This window comes from Anomalospiza imberbis, chromosome 9 (genome assembly GCF_031753505.1).
Source record: "Anomalospiza imberbis isolate Cuckoo-Finch-1a 21T00152 chromosome 9, ASM3175350v1, whole genome shotgun sequence".
Lineage (NCBI taxonomy): Eukaryota > Metazoa > Chordata > Aves > Passeriformes > Viduidae > Anomalospiza > Anomalospiza imberbis.
In genome coordinates this window covers 17216631-17225023 of record NC_089689.1, presented here as the reverse complement: position 1 = coordinate 17225023, position 8393 = coordinate 17216631, and positions in this window count along the sequence as shown.

Sequence of the window (8393 nt, the reverse complement as noted above, 5' to 3'; positions counted from 1 at the left end):
CTCTACGACAGTATAACTCCTACCAAGTCAGAATATATTCTTCACTGTTCTTTAAATAAAAGTCAATAATTTGCATGAGTATGTAGGAATATATTACACTAGCTAACTGAATAAAGAGTTAGTGAAATAAAACAACACCTAGATAATATTTTTGACAAAAGGTTTGGCTAGTTGTAAGCTAGCATGATTTAACAGTTGCTATTCAATTGGAATCTTGTTTGCTTCAATAAATTCACTGAAAATCCATATATTTATAATGATATTTAATATCAGTTATTTAAGTCAAGGATTTTGCTGATTGAAACTGCGATTAAAATTAGCTTTAAGTAATTTTGATTTAAAATTAAATCTTGCCTGTAAATCAGCTCTGAGTTACTCATTATTAATGCAAACATTTCTGAAGGAAAACACAAATAGTATTTTAATGATAAAGTCATCATAAAATTTACCCTGCAAGCCATAATGTGATTCAAGGCACACCCCCATGGTTTCCTGCCTCTTCCCTGTCCATTAAAAACCAAGATGCTTCAGTATGTTGGCTACAACTTTATTGAAGGGCTGGCATCAGTTTGGAGGACTTTGATGGCTTCTGCCCAGTTTCTGTATAAATGCAAGAGGGAGGGAGCAGACAGGCCTGGGGTGGCACAGAAAACTATAGTGAGAGGATTCAAGCCAGCTTTAGAGATGGACCAAAAGGCCCTGAGAGCAAAGCTGAGCCTACAAGGAGGACAATAGTTGTGAAGCCCTTCAGCAGGGCAGCAAGCCATCTTAGGGGAGAGGGAGGGGTGTGTGCCCAGGCAGAACACCAGCCCGGTTTACTGAGCTGGCACAGGAATTCCTGTGCAGAATTTCAGGGTAGTTCAACACCCAAAGTGATCCACAGTGAACAGGAGAGATCACAGAGCCAGTACAGTCCGGGCAGGTCTGCGAGATGGCGCAGAGGAGCAAGCTGTGCCCAGGCTCAGCCTGCAAGGCAGGCAGGCTGCCAGCCCTGCCTGAGCACTTTGCCTCCTGGCTCCCCTTCTCCATTAGCAAAGACCAGGTATTAAATACAGATCTCTAAGAGATTTTGAAATTTATTACAAAAGTTGCTCTGCAGAAAGCTGAGTTTATCACAATGACTGATCACAGGCACAGGTGGCACACTGTGAAATACTCTCTTCACATTCAGACTGTCACTGCAGAGAAATAGCAGCAGCAATTGCCTACTTGCACATATTCCTTTGGCTTTTTAAATCTACCCTGCAAGCAGCAGACAGCTCTTGTAGAGCACCACAAAAGGAGTGTCTGGAGGTTTGCAGCCTGTGCAGCCCCTGCCAGGGCTCCCCACAGCACGACATTTGCCTGCCCGCTCCCTGTGCCACAGGCAGACACAGACACCCTCTGTCCCGTTCTCTTCTTCAGGATAAACCACCACTGCTGCTTTTGTTTTTGTCATTATTGAAAAACTCTCTCTCACCTTATTTCCCAGAGGAAGGCACAGGCAGAAGGAAGCCAGGGTGCTGGGCAGCCAGAGTATACACAGCAGCAGTACCAGTGCAGAATGGGAATTGGTTCCTTGTTCCCCTCCACACCCTGCTACATGTATGGCCACGGAGGAAAACACAACCAAATGATTGCACAGTAACCCAAGAAACCCATCCAGGTTACCTCAGTTTAGAAAGAAATACCAGTGCAGAAAAGGGTGTGTAACACAGCAGAAGCCAAAAATGTTAATATATAACTGTAAGGAAGAGTTTTGTGAGGTAAGTGCTCTGGTTCACTTTCAATTGTCTTTAATAGGTTATTGATATTATATCCAAAATCAATTTAGATAAACAAACTGAAAGGAAGCACATAAAGAACACAAAATTATGCATACAAGTGTATCTAAACTAAAGGGGTTTTTTAATCTGGTACTACTAGAGGAATAATTGAAGCCAACATTCATTTAACAGGTTTTACAAATTATCTCAGAAATGCAACTGTTTCACATTTTGTTTATTACAGAAATTGTGCAGGCACTGCCTGTACTTGAAACAGCATGGTACATGGTACACTTCAAGGACCTGAGAATGTAATTTTTCAAAAACAATTTTTAAATGCAGCTTTACAAATTGAAAAAAAAAGTTATGACTAAAAAACGTGAAGCCACATGAATAAGTTTTTCAACAAGAGAACTTGCTTATTAGTAAGGGAATCTACTTGTGGTTTTGTTTGGTTCTATTTTTTTTTTAACTGTAGTAATCTACAAGTTCAGATAACTTGCTGAACTCAAATCAATCACCCCCAAGCAGCATTATCCCACTACCTTGGTCTTCAATATCTTTTAGACTTAGGAGAGCGAAGTGCCACATCCATTTTCTCTCCAAGCCTGTTTCACCTACATAATGTTAACTTAAAGAAAGTACAGCAGCACTCATACTTCCACCATGGTTCTGGATATTTCCAGTAACAGTCAATTTCTGTGGTGTCATCTTTTGGACTGGGAAGGGAGTGGAGCAAAAGGAATGAAGATGATTCTTTGGCAACTCTTAAGTATCTGTGGTGGAAACATTTAAGGTTTTTATTTATCATATATCCTGCATAAAAGACCAATGCCATATGGTACAAATAGAAAGCCTCAAGAAAAGTATTAAACCTACCAAAAATGTAGAACCTCAAGACCAAATATTTAAAGTTGCAGAGAGAGGAAGTAGTACCACCAGACACGAACCGCAGTGCTCTGTACACACAGTCTGATAAGAGGCTTAAAAATCACAGTCAGGGCACACAAGTGTCACCCTGTGCATGTAAGTGACAGTGCTGCTCCTCTGCAAACGGCTGCAGGCTGACACTGACAGCTGAACTGTGAAACAGAGATACAGGGGCACCTCTACCAAGGTATTACAAAGCTCAGGCTCCAGCTCCTGAAATCCCTTTTGTACAAAGCTGCTCTAATGCACTAAATTGTCTGAAAGCTCTGATACATTGCAGCAATTTGTTAGGGACAGATAGCAAGTAACTCACTAGTTACCACAAGTTTAGACTTCAGACTTTGGTAATTTAAGACTTTCTGAAATTATGGTTTACTAGATCTATATATGGAGTTCAAACTAAAATCTTTGCTGCAAAGCCTGCATTTAGTCTCCTTTAAGTGTGGTTCTGGAAGGAGCTGGCAGGTCATCCTATAATGCGGAAACAGACACAGCATTTAAAGTATTTAAAAGTCATTCAAACAGCCTATACATTGTGAAACATGCCTACAAGAAAATACCTGTTCTGCTTCTAAAGTAAGTTTCCCATTTCTGCGGAACTTCCAGGTCCTCTCACTAATCACTACCAGCTCCATTTTAGCAATCAACAAATCAGCTTTCTTTTGCAAAACCTACAGAATGTAGATACAGACTATTTTAGCACAGTCCCAAACAACGTCTACTGTTTATTTTCAGGACATACTAATGATGACCTAAATCACACCACTTCTGATTAAAACAAGTCACCTGACTGCATCTGATCTGTTTAGGGATTCAGAGCCTGGGTTCACAGGCAAATGTGTCAGTGGAACTGTTAGAAATAGCACACTCCAAGACATATTTGCTCAAGACATAGAAGTTGGTCTAATGGCATAATAGTAGAATTCAGATATGTCAGTCTTTAATACCCAAGATAAATATGTTCCCTACAGTGTCAAATCATATATTTCAGAAATTTTATTTCATTATCTGATAGCATAAAGCCTATGCTGGAAGACATTCCTAAAAGGAGGATAAGGACACAGCCAATCTAACTTATCTGAAACTTTCACCCAGCATTCTGAAAAAAAGCTAAATACATCTCTCAGCTTTGCATGGTGGTAAGAACTGCTGCTTATTTACTGATTATGCAGATTTGGTTTCTGGGGTTGTTTGATTTGTTTGCTCTTAGTTTAATTTTCAGTACAGAGATAAGCCTAGTGAAATCAGATTTTTCATCATATAACTGGATTTGAGTTGTGCTTTCTACTGCACCTTTTAGAAGACCATAAGAACATGCAAGAAATCACACGCTGCATAGCTTAAAGAACAAAGCTACCGCAATACAGCTTACCAGTCTACAACAAGAAATGCCTTTTTCTAGACTCATATCACAGATAGGAGAGCAGACCTAAGTACGTGGTCTCTGGAAACACAAGGGTACAAAACTGCTTCGTCTCCCTGTCCCCCGGCCCCGACTTTGTTTCCTTAAGGGAAAGAACGTATCATGCAAAATAATGCATCTTATTTTTTCGGTGCATTGCATAGATTAAGATAACACCGTATTAAAAATCCACTTAACACAAGACCCTTTGCCGGCGCCCGCAGTGCGTACCAGCTGCCCGCGCCTCAGCAGGGCAGGACCCCCGCGCACCCAGGGGTGTGCAAATGGAGTCTCAAATGCGTGGAAACTCACGTGTGTGTTTCTGAACGCGCGCGTCCGTGTCCGCACACACCGCGACGTCTCTCCGGGACAGAGCGGCAGCACCGACGCTGCCCCGCCGGGCTCGGGCTGCCTCCGGGCGCTGCCCCGCCGGGCTCGGGCTGCGCTCCGGGCGCTGCCCCGCCGGGCTCGGGCTGCGCTCCGGGCGCTGCCCCGCCGGGCTCGGGCTGCGCTCCGGGCGCTGCCCCGCCGGGCTCGGGCCGCGCTCCGGGCGCTGCCCGCTCCGCTCACCGGCACGGCCCGGAGTGCGCCCGGGGCTCCGCTACCATCGCAGAGAGTTTTACAGAACTGAAGAAGTTTTGCCAGCCCGACTCCCGGAGCTCGTCCAGCCCGCAGTAAGAGTGTTCCTTCCCACCGCTGCCCCCTTCACCGAGCCGCCGCCCCGGGACGCTCCCGCCCCGCCGTCGGTGGCAGGGGCTGAGCCTGCCCGCCCCGGCCCCACTCACCGGCAGCCCCGGCGCGGAGCGGAGCGGAGCAGCGCCAGCGCCGCCGCCAGAGCGGGCTCGCCCGCCCCGCTCCGCTCCGCGCCGCGCCCCGTCCCGCCCCGCCGGCCTTAACCCGTCCGGCCCCGCCCGCCCCGCACCTGCCCCCGGCCCGCGCCCAGCGAACGGGAGAGCTCGCCCAGGCCTTTGTTTCCTCCCCGGGGCGAAAGTTTGGTTCTCCCCCGGTACGGGCGGCTGTGGAGAACGCTAGCGAGACCCCCCGAGCCGCACAAGTCTAAAGGGCTGTTCGGCCCGAAAAGCCCGTCAGAAGGTCTATCATCACACATTAGGAAACAAATGCAAAACCCAGATCAAACTGCAATAACTTTTTGCGAATAGATCCGGACGGTAAGGACAGGTAGAGCACTACACGTAGCTGTTCTTTGAAACACAGTGTAAAAAGCAAACAGGAACCATTTCACACCTAACAGTGTGATAGAGAAACTTGGCGGCTCATGCCACCTCCAAGGGGCAGGACTGAGCACACACAGCTTTGCAATCAAAGTCAGACTCAAAAGTAGATGGTAGTACAAAATCAAATTTATCTGAAGCCTGCGATCAAAGGGATCTGACCCATTGCTACCTACCTCAATCACTTGCTGAGGCCAGGCATATGTCCACATAGTGCAGACCTAAGCACAGGTCTGCTCAGAGCTCAAGAACTGACGAAACCAAATCTCAGTGGAAGATCTCTGTCCCACTTCTTAGAAATCCTGGTAACAATTACAGCATGAAATTTAAGTGTTAAAGCCTAGGTACCGCCTTGCACGTAAACATTATATATGAAATTCAAACAGACTCCATTCCATTTTTTTTTGTTTTGTTTAAAAAAAAAAAAAAAAAAAAACAACAACAAAAAACACTCAGAATAAGAGCCCAAAATCTTATTGACCCTGTTGCCCTCACTTGAAAGCTCACCTTGAAGATGGCTCAGGAAATTTTCTTCTCTTCCTTTCTGTCCATGTCTAAAACAAGCATCTCATTGTCTCATCCATTTCTATCCTCCTTTTGTTAAGTCCTATAAGCAATTAGCAAAAGCTTCCTATTCCCAGAGAACAAGGCTATGAAAGGCAACATTGCTTTTTCAGAGCACTTTGCAGAAGTTTATGTTCCAGTTCTGCTTCCATTACTGTGCATCACCTCCTTAGCAGCTGGAGTGGGACCACCTATCAGGCAGCAACTGTTCAAATCTGTATTAATGTGCAGAATTCAGAGTCAACATATGCCAGATTTCCTGTTAAGTTTCACCTCTGTGGAACAGAGAGCCAGTAATAGCCTCCAGCAAGTGTGTCTTATCTTCTTTTTCAAGAGGAAAAAAAACCCAGAACACCAGATGGTGAAGATAAAAGTGGTTTCTACAGCACATTAGTGACTTGCTCTAATATGGTAGGGCTGAAGCAGCAGTCTACCTAGCAAGCATTTCATATGATTCAAACAATAAAAAAAATCAATACTGGACAAGAAAGCCTTATAATTCCATTACAGAAATTAAGTCTTGAAATCAGTTAAGAAATATTAAGTATTCTCTGCATTTCTTTTGTTGATAATGCTTTCCGTCATTCCCTGAGAAGTTCTCTTGTGGTAAGCACACCAGCATCTACAACATTCTCTCACAAACAAGTATTTATCTGAGCAATGGCTCGGGCAGGTCACATTAAGAAAGAGTTGGAGCTTGAGTGAGGAGCCACAGCTCCTGCACCATGGCTCCATGTCAGGGGTATGGGAGGCACCTCACCTGCTTTAGGGGAGAGAGGCACCAGGCCTCTGGAGGTGGTGAGCCTGTTACACTGCCCACACATTACACCACTAATTATCCACACACATGCTTTACTATCTGCTTTTGCTAGGTTCCAGTCTCTAACCCAAGATTTCTGTAAGTACTGGCAGACGGCAGAGCAGTAAGGGAACCTCAGTTCATTTTCAGACTTGATGGAACTGTTTGATTTAGAAAGAGGCACTCCAGAAAGCTAACCAATAAAATAGCAGCAAATTCAGAAAACATCAGCATCTTGTACGCAACCAAGTCGATTGCACATTTTAAGGGACAGGGAACCTTGGCAGTCAGTTAATGCCGATCCTTCTGCAGCCTGCAGAAGAGTTTTTGGGTTATGCAGGGCCCCAGAGCACACACCCAAAGACTAACATTGCCCCAAACAAGTTCTGCAAATAAACACAGGAGAAAAGTGGACTCTTCTGTCAAAAGTAGAAGACAGTAGTGTTCTGTGTGAGATCACACAATTGCAGAAAAGACAGTTTCAGAAAATCTTTGCTAAGAGCACAGTGTCTTGGTTAGTGGTAGCAATTTCAGTTAGATACAAGCTGCAGTGAGATTAGGCCACAGCAACACATTGCACAGACTAGGATGGGAAGAAAATTCACTGTCCCAAATACATTTCATCAATAGAAGCATTAAAATGTGCAGAACCTGGATGCATCAAAATCCTGACACCAAAAAATCTGTTCTAGACACCTAGCTGCAGCCAAAGCAAGGCAAAATGGCATTCACTTTCAACACCAACAACAAAAGTTTAATTGTTATGAAGGTAAACATTAGGCAGGAGATTAAAATAAACAAAAAAAGGGGGGGAAAAAAGCTGCCACTTATCTCATTCATATCAGGGCAGCATTTTGAATTGCCTTTGCCATTTGAAACACTAACAAGCCAGAACCTGCAGAGAACACCGTTAGTTAAGAACACACAGCAAGACCGAGTCCTAGCCAGCTCACTGACATCATCTACTAAAGAGTGTTTTTTTAAGACAGCAAATAGTGCAGGGACAAAAGTGGAACATCTAATATAATAGTACACTCACCCCAGGAACTGTCAGCACTCCTGGAAGTTTCCAGAAATACCTGGTTAACATTCATGCATTGCAATCCTGGAAGTGCTTTTAAGTTCCCCAAAGTCCTCTGTTCTCATTGAATAAAGTTTATAAAGAGGCAAGAGGAAAGTACAGTCTTTCTAGTTGACCATCCCAAAGACAGCTAGAAAGTCACCTGAAAAAACCAACTGCAAGGCTCAGTTGCTACATATTTTCTTCTAATTAACATATGCTTGAAATAGAAGTAAAATTCCATGGCATTGGTTATGCCTGAATTTGTCCTCTGAATTATAACAATACAACAATATTATACTACCCAAAAAAAAAAAAAAAATTAAAAAAAAAAATTCCAGGAGCCTTCAGACAGTGCTTACCATGAAAGTTTTCAACCCTGTAAAGAAGTATTTAACTACAGCTAAAGGAGTAAGTTTAATCTGGACACAGTATAAATCAATATTGTGGGTATAATAGAAAAGACAGCAAAAAAAGAGAAAAGGATAACAAAGTGCTTTTTAGTAAATCTGTTAAAGAAAAGACTGTGCCCTATAAGTGGTTTGTGTTAAAATGATATACAAGAGGGAAAACAACAAATACTTTTGTGCAGCTTTTTAGTTTACATAAATTTAATTCAACTAAATGTACCAAGTAGAAATGACAGGCTGAATGCATCAAG